Genomic DNA, 15004 nt, shown 5'->3' on the forward strand with positions numbered 1-15004 from the left:
AATTTCCTAAAAATGTGAACTGTTCTATTGTAACATCTAGGATCTCTGTTGCCTTATTGATTTCCTGTCTAGAAGATCTGTCCAGAGAAGATCTGTCTATTGATGTGAGTGGGGTGTTAAAGTCTCATACTATTATTGTATCTCTGTCATTTTCTCCCTTTATGTCTGTTAGTATTTGTTTTATGTATTTGGATGCTCCTATATTAGGTGCATATATGTTATGAGTGTAAAATCCTCTTCTTGTATTGATCATTTTATCATTATATAGTGTCCTTTATCTCTCTTTATGGACTTTGTTTTAAGTCTATTTTGTCTGATATGAGTATTGTGACCCCCGCTTTCTTGTCATTTCCATTTACGTGAAATATCTTTTTCCGTCCCCTCACTTTCAGTCTATGTGTGTCCTTTGCCCTAAAGTGGGTCTGTTGTAGGCAGCATCTTGTAGGCTTTTGTTTTTTAATCTAATCTGCCACTCTGTCTTTTTATTAGAGCATTTAATCCATTGACATTTAAGGTAATTATTGATAGATATGTATTTATTGCCATTTTAAACATTGTTTTCCTGATTTTATATTTCTTCTTTGTCCCTTTCTTTTTCTTGTTTTTATTCCTTTTGTAGTTTGATTTTTTTCTTTTGTATTATACTTATGTTCTCTTCTTTTTGGTTTTTGTGAACCTATTTTATGTTTTTGATTTGTGGTAACCCTGTTTTTCAAGTATGTTAACCCCATTGTATATCTACTTGCCTTAGACTCGTAGTCATATAGGCTCAAACACATTCAAGGAAATTTTTTAAAAATCTACATTTTCTTACTCTCCTCCATCACATTTTATGATTTTGGTCTTCTCTTTTACACCTTCATGTTCATCGTTTTGCTGTTCATTGTGGTTATCATCACTTTCACAGAAATATTTTGATTTTTAAAAAAATCTGTGTACTGGTTTATTTAGGTGATTTGCTTTGCAATTGTGATTTTCTCTTTTCTACATATTCTTCTATTTATAGAAGATCTTTCAATATTTCTTTTTAGGGGATAGTTTTAGTATTGCTGTTTTCTTTTAGTTTTTGCTTGTCTGAAAAATTCTTTGTCTCTCCTTCTATTCTAGTTTTTTGGGGCTTTGTGTGTGTGTGTGTGTGTGTGTGTTATGCGGGCCTCTCACTGTCGTGGCCTCTCCCATTGTGGAGCGCAGGCTCCGGATGCGCAGGCTCAGCGGCCATGGCTCATGGGCCCAGCCGCTCCACGGCATGTGGAATCTTCCCAGACCAGGGCACGGACCCGTGTCCCCTGCATCGGCAGGCGGACTCTCAACCACTGCACCACCAGGGAAGCCCTCTCCTATTCTAAATGATAATCTTCCTTAGTAGAGTACCTTAGGTTGCAGATTTTTCCCTTTCAGAACTTTGACTATATCTTGCCACTCCCTTCTGGCCTGCAACGTTTCTGTAGAGAAATCAGCTGATAGCCTTATGGGGGAACTTATGTAATTAACTCTTTTTCTCTTGCTGCCTTTAGAATCCTCTCTTTAACTTTTGCCATTTTTATTATAATATGTCTTGGTGTAGGTCTGTTTGGGTTTACCTGTTTGGGACCCTCTGTGCTTTCTGTATCTGGATATCTGTTTCCTTTTTTAGGTTTGGGAATTTTTCAGCCATAATCTCTTTTAATACATTTTGGATCTCCTTTTCTCTTTCTTCTCCTCATGAAGAGTTCTAAATGATATGGGAAAATTGTATACTATAAAGGAAAAGTAAAGATATATTCACTGTATGTATTCACTAGGAAAAAGTAGGTCAACATCTTAACAGTGGTTATTTCTGGGTCATGGAAACATGGGTGGTTGTTATTTATACTTTTCTCTACTTTCTCAATTTTCTATAGGTATGCGTTTTTTTTTCTTTTATAACCAGAAAAAAGTTTCTTCCCTTCCATGTCCACTCCATCAAAAAAAAAAAAAAAAAAAAAGGGAAGAATCCTTTTTAGAATTGAGTCCAAGAAGTGTTCACTTCTCTATAGTTGAAAATCCACTATCCACCTTTTTGCTTTTTGCAGACTGGAACAATAATTATCTGTCTCCATTTGTTCAAGATTTCTCTTTTTATCAATATAATTTCTTAAAATTTTCTTTAGTTCAGTGACCTTATATACAAGTTTTACCAGTTTTCCTGGTAGAAATTATTTAGTGAACAGACTTGATCTTATCCTCCTCACCCATCTGGGACTTTTTTCCCCTCTAGGATTGTTAATTCTCTCCGTTTAACCCCAAACTGATACCCTCTGATAGAGAATATGGAAGCAAAATAGAGGTTGAGAAATTCTGCTTTCTCAGCATTACATTTTATCATCAAGCAAATTGCCTTTTCACTCTAAAAATATCCTTTTTGCTTTTGCTAGACTTTTTGTAAACCTTAATTTGTTTTGGACCTTGGCCTCCTCATGTGGTTCTTCCAAGTCTTGCTACTCTTTCATGCTAATTGCTGATGTGCTCTTCTGTTCATTTTTTGTCTGTTCTTTTAGAATAGCTACCAGTACATCTACTGTTTTCCTCTGCCTTCCCCACCTGCTTAAGAATTTTTTTAATGCCCAAGCAAAAATGCATTTTAAGAGCTTTTTTCTTAGAGTCTCATGCAGTGAGACTGCACGTGTCTCTGTTCTCAGGACTTCTTAATTCTGCCTTCCTAGAGCCTGTGCCACACAACTCCTAACTTTTTGCCACAAATTCTAAGATGGCATGATCTCTTTCTCTGGTTCTCCTTTCATTTCACCAACAGATTTCTTCTTTGGCCAGAGTAACCATTCTCTGACTCACCTTATGTACCTGTGGAACATGAAGATGTCACCATACTAGGTCAGGAACTTGTTAGTTGTTCCTGGTTAGCTGACTGGGACTTTGAACAGGTTCCAGAGTAGTTGAAGCCCTCCAAGGTGACAGTGTGCTGCTTCTGCTAGAATTGGCTTCAAGAGAGTTCTACCTTCCACCTCCATTGGCTGGGGCCTGGAGGGCTCCTACAGTAATGTTACGTTGGGCATCTCTCCTGCTGACCCTGCCCACCTTTGTTTTCCATGAGCATCTCACTTTGAATGCCTGTAAACAGGATTCCTTACCAGCCCCTCCCCAGTAACCCTGTTCCTCTGGAATAGTTCAGACTCTTATTGTCACGATGTTCTCCTCAAGTGAGTCCTGCTCACTGAGTCTGAAGCTCTCCAAGATGTGAAAATACATACACACACATATATGTATATGTGTGTATACATATTTATACATACATATGTAACACACACATATACGTAATTCTTTGTTATCTTAAATTAGCTCTTTATGTGTTGGTATGTAGGTGCCTGAGACAAATGGATTATTTTGGTCATTTACCTTTTCTCTTAATGAAACATCAGACATCTACTCTGAAAGTGTGCAAAGAGGAGCAGAGACAATTTGAGAGTCTGTGAATGCATGTAAATTAGACACATTTTCAATTTCAGAAACTCAGAGGTGGGTAGGTGTGGGGCACCTTGATCAGTCTGATTGCCATTTTCTATTCTCAGAACTGTGAAATTGAAAACGCTCAGGATAATGAAGTAAAAAACTATTTTTAGCTCTGAGAGTGACTGGGCTGGGTCTTGAGATTACAGCAAGGCCAACAGGCCTGGTGTAAGTCATTCAGATGAGTTCAACAAAGTGTATAGCAGCATAAAGAAAATACTAGACTTCTATTAAAGAAGTTCTTAGTTTGTCCTTCAGCCACAGAGCACCAGGAATGCACCTGCAGTTGAATAAATTGGGTTTATTGCTTGTTGCATCAAAGGAGGATGCACAGCATGAGGAAGCATGCAGCATCTCAGCAAGAGTGTTAGGAAAGTCTTACTATAGGATTTAGGCTTGTGTTAGGTGATTTTGAGGAAGGTTTAAGGACGTCGGGCTTTGCCGTGGATCAGATGCTGTCAGAAAGTGGGGCAAATTCTATGACTGGGTATCTTAGTAGAGTTTATGTAAGGAGAGAGCAGTCTAAAGAAAAGCTATAGCTATAATTGCAAAGAAGCAGCAGTCACTCATCATCCAGGAATAGGGGATATTTGATATTTTTTTGGTTTGGGCAGGTTCATGTTTTGTGTGTGCTCAGACAGATTACACAGTTTTCTTATTTTTTTGTCTTGATCCATCATGGTCATAGAATGGTCTTGTCTGATGCTCATGTCTGAAATTGCTTATGTGTAAGAGGAGAACACCAAGACCTAACTGTGAGTGCCAGGCTAGCTCACAGCAACACCAGACCAGCTCCTGGGTATCAGAGGCTGCTTTTCTTATTCTCAGGTATGATTTGTAGGTTTTAATCAGCACTAGCTAAAATTGGGTAGAAATGGTACTTAGTGGAAGATGTTACCCATTTCTGTTCCAATCCATTCAAATAGAGGATATAAGACACATAAATAGAAATCTTGAATAAGGCCAGGTGTGATAAGTGCAATTAAAGAGGTTCAGACAGTGTATTCTAAGCAATGGGGATGATAAGAGAAAATGCTTCAGGGACAAGGGCAGTATTTGACCTGGGCTTAGGATAGGCTGGATTTAGATATGTGGAGTTGGAGGGGAAAGCAAAACTATTGGAGTGAGCAAAGGCTGAGAGGTAAGAAATCACAAGGCAGGCTCAAAGCATGGTGAGAAGTCTAGTTTGGCTGAATCAGGAGTATGTAATGGGAAAGAAGTGTGAAGAGGTACTTTTGGGCTAGATTATGGAATTCATAATTTAGGAGTTCACTTTGTAGGGAGGGAAAAATCAGAATTTGCTAAATACCTACTGTCTGTGCTGGGAGCTTTGTATATGTTATCTTATTTAATCTGTAACCCTTGTAACAACCCTGAGAAGTAGGTCTCATGATAGCCATTTTATAGATGATGAAAATGAGCTCTAGTAAGGTTAATTTAACTTCCATTTAAATAGATGGACACAGAGTGAGGATCTTAATAACTCTGACTGAAAAGGTGGTATTCACTTTATTGATACCTCCCTCTGCTGTCTCCTGTGTGATGCAGTCTCTTGTCATTATGGTAACCATTGAAAGCTTTTGATCCAAGGAATGGCAAGACCAGTTAGAATTATGCTTCAGGAAGATTACTCTGGTAACAAACAGTAATAGTTAACATGTGTTGAATATATGGACTAGGCCCTGTGCTAAGCAACTTAGACACACAAATATCTCTTTTAATAATATGTAGGATGAATTGGGAATGGGGAGGTTGGTAAAAGATGAAGAAAAAAATCTGATTAGACAAGCAGAAAACATTAAAGCAGTGGTCAGCAAAGTAGAGTTAGGTAGGAGTGGAATGCGATAAGATGGGCCCTTGGAGGAGACTGGTGAGGAAGAAACATTCAGCTGTTGTTGGAGCCTCCACTTTAAGTAATGCTGAATTAAATATGACATCAAGAACTTCCTCAGTATTTAGGGAGAAGCTTTCCTATCTTAAAGGACTGGCTACATTAAGACCTTTCTTGTTCTGTGGTAATCCAGTTCTTTATTGATTTATTTGCCCTAAGAAATGAAATGCTGCAAATGGTTTAATGTTGCTTTCAGAAAGCTCTTTTGTTAACAGTGCTAGAGTTTCTGTTTTTGTTTTTAGCAATAGGGATGGTTATTAACAAGGGAAAGTAGAGCTGCACTCTGTAAAATCCATTAAGTTTTTAGTCAAGCTTAAATTATTTGCTAAGTGAAATTTTAATAATTAAATAAACCTAAATATGGGGAAAGCTTTCAATAAACAATTGGGATTTAGTCAAGTCCATGTAATAGAATACTTAAGTACATATAGAGATAGGGAACACAGCTGTTTTCTGTTTTGGAAGGTCTGCAGTTTTAATGTTCTAATATCTTTAATGTTCTGATCTCTTTAGTTGTTTGTTTTAAAGCAATTAGAAAACAAAATCACAAATCCCAACCTCCTTATTTATCCCACCCCTCCCTGCTTTCCCCTTCGGTAACCATAAGTTTTTCTAAGTGAGTTTCTGTTTTGTAAATAAGTTCATTTGTATCTTTTTTAAAAATTCTACATATAAGTGATATCCTATGATATTTGTCTTTCTCTGTCTAGCTTACTTCACTTAGTATGATAATCTCTAGGGCTGTCCATGTTGCTGCAGATGGCATTATTTCATTCTTTTTTATGGCTGAGTAATATTTCATTGTGTATATATTACCATATGTATGGGATTAACATATACACACTACTATATAACCAACAAGGACCTACTGTGTAGCACAGAGACCTATACTCAATATTTTGTAATAACCTCTAAGGGCAAAGAATCTGAAAAAGTGTGTGTGTGTGTGTGTGTATATATGTATACATATAAAACTGAATCACTTGGGACTTCGCCTGGTGGTGCAGTGGTTAAGAATCTGCCTAACAATGCAGGGGACACGGGTTTGAGCCCTGGTCCAGGAAGATCCCACATGCCGCAGAGCAACTAAGCCTGTGTGCCGCAACTACTGAGCCTGCACTCTAGAGCCCACAAGCCACAACTACTGAGCTCGCGAGCCACAACTACTGAAGCCCGTGTGCTTAGAGCCCATGCTCTGCAACGAGAGAAGCCACCACAGTGAGAAGCCTGCACACCACAACAAAGAGTAGCTGCTGTGCGCAGCAACGCAGCCAAAAAAAAAAAAAAAAAACTGAGTCACTGTGCTGTACACCAGAAACTAACATGACATTGTAAACCAACTATACTTCAATTAAAACCCCACAAATCCTTTTTGTAATGTAGCTATAAGGTAGAACATTTGTAATAGTGAAAAATTGTGATATAGATGTACAAGGAGATGTTATATAGCAGTTTGAGTGAATGAACTAGAATTGCATGTATTAACTGGATACATTTTGCTGAAAAAAGGCAAAAAGGAAGTTGCAGGAACATCAGTACAGTGTGATACTGTAATATAAAGTTTTTTTAAATTGTGGCTAAAATATACATAACATTTATCATTTCAACCATTAGATATACAGTTCAGAGGCATTAAGTACATTCACACTGGTATACAACCACCACCACCATCCATTCATAATATAAAGTTTTAAAATACTCAGTCAATATTGTATATTGTTCATGGATGTATACTTACATAGTAAAGTCTAAAAGCACATATTCTAATAATAACCAAATTCAGAGTTGTGGCTATTTCAGTGAGGGTGGGAGGGAGAGACATAAGGGGCTCCAGTTATATCTGTGTGGTAGGTAGGTATATAGGTGCTCATGTATTATCATCTGTAGTTTTTTGTACACTTGGAGTATTTTCTTTAAAATTTTTTTCTTAAAAAATCATTTCAGCTAGACATCTCCAAGTGTTTGCTAGCCATTGACTTTTTAGGCATTCTGGGCTGTTCAGTTCTAAGAAACATGGTGATACCAAGATCTAAGAGGTGAGGTTGCTCCCTATTGAGAACAGTTAACTTTATGAAGAGAAAAATCTGTTCCAAATTCAGCATTCTGACCCTAGCCTGCCATCTGAAGTGTACCCTTGGTCACAGGTGGCAGAGGTTATAGGTCTGAAGCCTAAAGGTCTGAGAGAGTGACTCTACAAAGAGAAGAAATACAGGAGGAGAACAGGTTTTGGAAGGTGAAAATTAGTTTCACTTTTAGGTTTGAGTGGATAGACTAACAAAAGGACATATATATTAATGGGATTTAGAGATAAGAGGTAAGAGCTTGGAGGAAAGGTCAGAACTAGAGCTATACATTTTGGACATTATAGTGTATGCCTTGAGAATGAATGAGTTTACCAAAGGAAGAAGAATAAGGAAAGAACAAAGGTTGAAACAAAACCTTGGGGAGAGAGGATTAAAGAAGAACCAGTAAAAGAGACGGGAAGAAATAGGTTGAAGGACTAGTTAGTGGGAAAAGAAGAAATCAGGAGAGTGATGTGCCACAGATATTAAGTCAGGAAAGTTTGGCAAGAATTTGTTCAGATTAATCCAATATTTATTGAATGACTTGTGGTAATCACTTTCTTGTGTAGCAGAGTCTTAAGAGTGAGAGCTGAGTAAAAGCCATTGGATTTGATGGTTACAGTACAGTTAACCATGTTGTAACTATACTTCTTATTCATAAACTCTTTAAATACAGGAATTGTTTTATTTATCATTTTAATCTCAGTGTCTGACACAGTACCTGGCATGTTGTTAAGTGTTCAGTAGTAAATATGTGAACTATTACATTGAATATAAAATGCACAGGTTTCTCCTAGGATATAAAACATATTTTTACCATCTAGCCTGTCTCTTCCATTGCTCTCAGTTCCCCCTCCTACCTTTGAACATAGTATTCTCTACTTTTTCAGTGCTTCTTTGATTCTAGTCTACAATCTCTTTATCAATAATCTCTTTTAAAATCAATTTTAATGTTTCTCTACTTCTTGCCACATCACCATTCACTTAGTATTGCTTTTTGAAACACTATATCACACTTCCTTTCTTACTCCCATTGCTCACCCATTAACTCAATAGAAAGAAGACAGTTCTAACAATCAGAGCCGTACAGAGGTGGCATGGGCTTCCTGTGGGGGGAAGTACTGTTTCCTGTTTGATGGTATTCAGCAGAGTCAAGACCACCACTAGATGACTCCTTTAAAAAATTTCCAATTTATTGAGAGAGAAATAACACATCGTGCAATTTACCTGTTTAAAGTGCACAGGGGCTTCCCTGGTGGCACAGTGGTTGAGAGTCCGCCTGCCGATGCAGGGGACACGGGTTCGTGCCCCAGTCCGGGAAGATCCTACATGCCGCGGAGCGGCTGGGCCCGTGAGCCATGGCCGCTGAGCCTGCGCGTCCGGAGCCTGTGCTCAGCAACGGGAGAGGCCACAACAGTGAGAGGCCCGCCTAGCACAAAAAAAATAAAAAAATAAAAAATAAATAAAGTGCACAGTCAGTAGCTTTTAATATAGTCACGAAGTTGTACAACCATCATCAGAATCGTCACCCCTCAAGAAAAAAAAACCATACCCATTAGCAGTCACTCTCTTCTGCCCCCTCTCGACCCTCTCTACCTCCCCCCAGCAAGCAACCACAAATCTACTCTCTGTCTCTATGGATTTGCCTATTCTGAACACTTCATGTTAATGGAATCATATGTAATCTTTCATGACTGGCTTTTCTTCACTTAGGATTATGATTTCGAAGTTCATCCATACTGTAGCATGTGTCTGCACTTCCTTCCTCTTTTATGGCCAAATACTGTTCCATTGTATGGATATAGCACATTTTTATTTGTCAGCTGATGAACATCTGGCCATTATGAATAATGCTGCTTTAAACATTTATACAAAAGTTTTTTTTTTAATTGGGGTATAGTTGCTTTACAGTGTTGTGTTAGTTTCTGCTGTACAACGAAGTGAATCAGCTATATGTATATATATATATATCCCCTCCCTCTTGGACCTCTCTCCCACCCCACCCCCCATTGCATCCATCTAGATCACCACAGAGCCCCGAGCTGAACTCCCTGCGCTATACCGCAGGTTCCCACTAGCTATCTGTTTTACACATGGCAACGCACAGACGTCAATCCCAGTCTCCCAGTTCATCCCACCCTCCCTCCCCAACCCCCACCATGTCCACACGTCTGTTCCCTATGTCTGCATCTCTATTCCTGCCCTGTAAATAGGTTCATCTGTACCATTTTTCTAGATTCTACATACATGCATGTGTGTATATATATATATATATATATATATATATATATATATATATATATATAAAACACCATACACAAAAACAAACTTAAAATGGATTAAAGACCTAAATGTAAAACCGAACACTATAAAACTCTTACAGGACAACATAGGAAGAACACTCTTTGACATAAATCACAGCAAGATCTTTTTTGTACATAACTTTTTGTGTGAGCATATTCTTCTTGGGTATATACCTAAGGGCAGAATTGCTGGGTCATATGGAAACTTTGTTTACCTTTTTGAGGAACTGCCAGACTGTTTTTCAAAGCAACTGCACTATTTTACATTCCCACCCAGCAGAGTACAGTAGTTCCATTTTCTCCACATCCTCGCCAACACTTTTGATTATGTCTTTTTTAAAAAATTAATTTATTTTTTGGCTGTGTTGGGTCTTCATTGCTGCACACGGGCTTTCTCTAATTGTGGCAAGTGGGGGCTACTCTTCATTGCAGTGCACAGGCTTCTCTTTTTGGTGGCTTCTCGTTGCAGAGCACGGTCTCTACACACATGCGCTTCAATAGTAGTGGCACGCGGGCTCAGTAGTTGTGGCTCGTGGGCTCTAGAGCACAGGCTCAGTAGTTGTGGAACAGGGGCTTGGTTGCTCTGTGGCATGTGGGATCTTCCCAGGCAAGGGCTTGAACTCAGGTCCCCTGCATTGACAAGCGGATTCTTAACCACTGCGCCACCAGGGATGTCCCATCAATTATGTCTTTTTGATTATAGAATCCTATGGGTGTAAAGTTCTATCTCATTGTGGGTTTAATTTACATTTCTTTGATCGCTATTGATGTTGAACATCTTTTCATGTGCATGTTGGCCATTATATATCTTCTTTGGAAAAATGTCTATTAAGATACTTTGTTCATTTTTAAATGGGTTGTCTTTTTGTTGAGTGGTAAGAGTTCTTTATGTATTTTGGATACTCAACCTTTATCAGATATATGATATTTTCTTTCAGTGGGTTGTCTTCACTTTCTTGGTGGTGTCTTTGCAGCACAAAAGTTTTAAAATTTGATGAAGTCCACTTATTTTTCCTTTGGTTGCTTGTGCTTTTGGTGTCATATCTAAGAAGACAGTGCCTAATCTAAGGTCACAAGGATTTATGTTTATTTTTTTCCTAAGACTTCTATGGTTTTGGCTCTTATAGTTAGGTCTCTAATTTATTTTCAGTTAATTTTTAGAAATTTAATATGGTATGAGGTAGGGGTCTAATTTCATCCTTTTGCATGTGAATGTCTTGTCCCCATAGCATTTGTTGAGAGGCTGGATGACTTTTAAGGCTCCTTCTGACTCTGAAGATTCTATGATGCTTTGTAGTATATTGATTTCTGTTATTGTCCAAATAGGTGGACAGTCAAGATTACATATGATGGCCATCCTTTTCCCAAGAATACATTGTGTCTAAAAACAGGGATAGCCATTAGTCTTTTATCAGTTTGTTCTAGATTTCTCAGTTGCTTTAAAGTCTATCCTCCTTTGACTTTTATGATACTGGTTTGCTTCTGGTCTTCTTTGACCAGCACAGTTTTCTTTTCTTCCTATTTTTGCACATAAGTACACATACCCCTCCAGTTTTTTTGGTATGGGAACTGTTCATGCAATTTTAATTAGCTTTGTCATTTAGGTAGCTCAGAGTTTCTTCTCAAGCCTAACTACAGTCTAATAAAAATTTCTTATGAATATGCCAACAACACCTAGAACTTAACATGTGAAAAATAGGTGTTCAGTCTTCCCTTAACCATAAGCCCTCCCAGTTTTCCTCATTGTCTTCTCTTAGTATCTTAAACCAACCTTCAAGTTTTCCAACCCCCCACTCCCCATTCGTTATTAAATGTTGCTGATCATTGCATGGTAAAAGCCCTTGGACCCATCCTTTCCTTTCTATAGCTATAGCTGTCTTCTGGCTGATTTCCCAGACCCTAGTTTCTCTCTTTTAGGTCCTTACTCAACTGCTTGGAATAATCCTCCTCAGACACCCTTCTGATTAAATCATTTCCCTGATCCTAGACCCACAGTATTAAATTTATATGACACAAGTTAACATTTAACCCACTGCTACTTTCCTTATCTCTTGTTACTTCCCTTAATGGATTTGGTAGTTAACCTTATTTATTCTTTGTTCTTATTTCTTTGTTCTCATCTTTTTCTCATTGCACACAGTCTTCTCTTCTCCTAGTGTGCCTTTGCTTCAATTCTGAATCTCACTCCCTTCAATGATTGATCCCATCTGATTCCCTTTTTTTTTTTTTTTGCATTCTTTCAATACTTAGACATTTAGTTTGTCTAGTAACAAGATCCATAGTACCCTGTTCCTTTTTTGCTGTTTGCTTTGGATATACTACTTTTTAAAAGCATTGTTTCATGTGGGAACCATTGTTTCCATTTCATTTATGGTTCTCCTCCCTTCCTACCTATAGCACAGAGTCCTGAACATAATAGTGGTCCAATAAATCTTCTTGGCTGACAGATCTATAAAAGTTTTGGGGGCAGATCTGTGATGTTTAGCATCATCATCATTTTTCAATTTTAGAAATGCAAAATAATGCCTTTTGTGCCATTATTTGGCTTTAATTTTTTATATTTTGTTTTATGCCAAGTTTTGAGAACAGGCTTCTCAGTACAGTTAAATGAAGTTCAACAACATATTACTACAGATATTAAATCTAGTTTATTGAGCAGTAACCACCTGATATATCAGATTCTCTCAAGGGAAAGGTTAGCTTCTTAGATGCTGGCTAGGCATTTGTTTAAAGTGCATTATAGCCTTAAAGCTAGGACCATTTAAGATATTAAGATCCTTGACAGTTTAGTAGCAAAATAGTCACCAGCACCCGGAATAGGAGTAGTGACCTTCTTGCTTTCTTCTACTCTCTGAAGTTGTGCTTCTGTTGCTGGCCTCCTCTTAAAAAGAAGCATTTCTTCTAACTTCCATGTCACCCAAAGTCAGTATCAAGAGGGAAAAAAGGATTGTTGGTGTGGAGCTTGGCTGAGAGAGGATACAGGCAGGAGGGCAGCTCTCAGGCCCAGTGGCTGGCTGTCTCACTCCTTGCCTGCCCACCCACCATCTCTCTCACCTCAGGAGCAGAGAGTTGACTTGAAGATAGTCCTCAGTTCATAGCCCCTGATTAACATCACCAGTGCAAGGTTGCTTTCTTATTTTGTTACTTTCTTTTTAACTCTTTACCTTCACTCCACATGCCCATTCCTTTCTCCGTTCATGTGCACCCACTCTAATGTGTTTGTTTTATGTCCTTATACCTACATATTTGCTTGAAAGATATGTAGTATAATTATAGTGTGTCTTTAGCTTACATATGGTATTTGCTTATTTTTTTCAATGCTGTGCTTTTTAAGATGTTCATATTGCTGTAGGTATATCTAAAGTGTTTTCTAAAAGCTATGTGGAATTTCATATTGGTATCTACTCCATTTTGATTCTACATTCTAACAGTTACAGAGATCAAAGTTACTTCAGGCTCCCTGCTACAACATCATCACAGTGAACAGTCTCACACAGGTCTATAGAGTCTATAGTTTGAAGTCAGATACAGACAGCCTTATCTGAGAATTTCTCTGGAATTTATCCACCAGTATAGGATCACTGGATAATAGGACATAGCTTTAATGTCACTAAGTGTAGCCAGATAATTTAGCAGAATGGCTGTATCCGTTTACACTCTTACCCATAATGCATGAGATTTCTTGCCTCCCCACATCTTTGACAGTACCTACTATTACCCACCATTCTAATTTTTGCCCTTCTGATAGGTATAAGTGCTAGCTCATTGTTTTAATTAGTATTTTTCTCGTTGGTTTTATTTTGATCATCTCTTTATGTACTTGTTAACCATTTGAACTTCTCTTTCTGTGAGTTTCCTACTCATATCTTTTGGCCATTTTTCTATTGGGTTTCCTCTGATGTTCATATCAAATTGTAGGAATTCCTTGTCTATGCTAGAGATTTAATCAGTTGTCAATTTTAGACGTTGCAGAAGCTTTTCCTTGCTTGTCATCTATCTTAACCCTGTTCATGGTATTCTTTATTGAACAGAAATCCATAATTTTATTGAAGTCAAATCCAACAGTTTTTACTGTGTAGTTTGTATTTTTAGAGTCTGAGTCGAGAAGTCTTTCTGCTCCTTAGTGTTTTCTGTCAGTGGATTATCCACACAAGCCTATTTACATGGCCTTTTGAAGAGAAGTCTTTCCTTTCTTTCTCACCTGTGACTTGGAGGAGGCTTGACGCTGTTAATGTTTGGCTGCCCCTGATGGAGGAAAAAAATGTGAGAAAACTGATGCACACTCCTTTCTCTACACCCTGCACTTCCACTCACAGGACTGAGCCCCTGTAACCCTGTTTGTACTACATGAATCCTGTCTGCTCAGCTACAGCTGATTGGAAAGTGCTGCATACCTACCCAAGCTGAGCAGGTATGCAGGGAATTTGGAATTATGACCAGTCTCTGCTGGCCTCTTGAAGGACATGCAGAATGAGGGGTTTGGGGGTGAACATCTTCCTTTATGTTCACAGAGAAGCTAGAGAAATGCTGGCAGAGAAATGAGAATGAGGAAGATATGCACAGAGGAACAGAGAAAGAAGCCCTCTGGCCCCACAGAGAGGGAGAACGATTGAAGTAGAAAGTGAGAGTAGCTGTCTTGTATCCTGATGGCTTTCCAGTTTCTGATTGTGTTCTCTTCTGTCTGAGATCAGATTGCATTTCCTTATGTGTATTAGTTAGGGATGGCTAACTACTCTAACAGATAGACTCCAAAGTGTATAATGGTCCTAACACAATAGAAGTTTATTTTTCAATCACATAAACAGGTCCAGATGGTTCTGAGTTGGTGAGGTGGTGGCAGTGGAGGGCTCTGTGCCACACAGTTGCTCGGGAACTCGGGCTGATGGAGACTCTTGTCATTTTCAACAGATGACTTCCAATGTCTCCGTAGGTGTTAGCATCCAGCCTGCAGAAAGGAAATGAACATGGAGTTCAACACATGGGATGTTGTATAGGCCAGGCCTTGAACTAGCACCTGTCATTCACATTGCTTTGTCTGGAACTCAGTCACATGGCCACATTTAAGTGTATGGAAAGCTGAAAAACGTTATCCACCTGTGGACCCAAAAGGAAGAGAAAATGGGTTTGGTGAACAGCTAGAGATTGCCACATCATATTTATTATATGTGTGATACTCCTGTGATGCCTCTATATTCTTATAATCAAGTTCCCATTTTTTCTTAAACTTGTTTGAGTGGACTTCTGTTACGTATCTCAGTGCGTGAGCT

At 38.4% G+C, this 15004-nt stretch overlaps 1 protein-coding gene across 3 annotated transcripts in view; it reads left to right on the plus strand.

The window, feature by feature from the left end:
* The window catches only part of RIC3 (RIC3 acetylcholine receptor chaperone), a 55048-nt gene that overhangs the window by 20553 nt on the left and 19491 nt on the right, over window positions 1–15004 (plus strand). The window lies entirely within an intron of this gene.

This window comes from Kogia breviceps, chromosome 7, assembly GCF_026419965.1.
Source record: "Kogia breviceps isolate mKogBre1 chromosome 7, mKogBre1 haplotype 1, whole genome shotgun sequence".
Taxonomy (NCBI): domain Eukaryota; kingdom Metazoa; phylum Chordata; class Mammalia; order Artiodactyla; family Physeteridae; genus Kogia; species Kogia breviceps.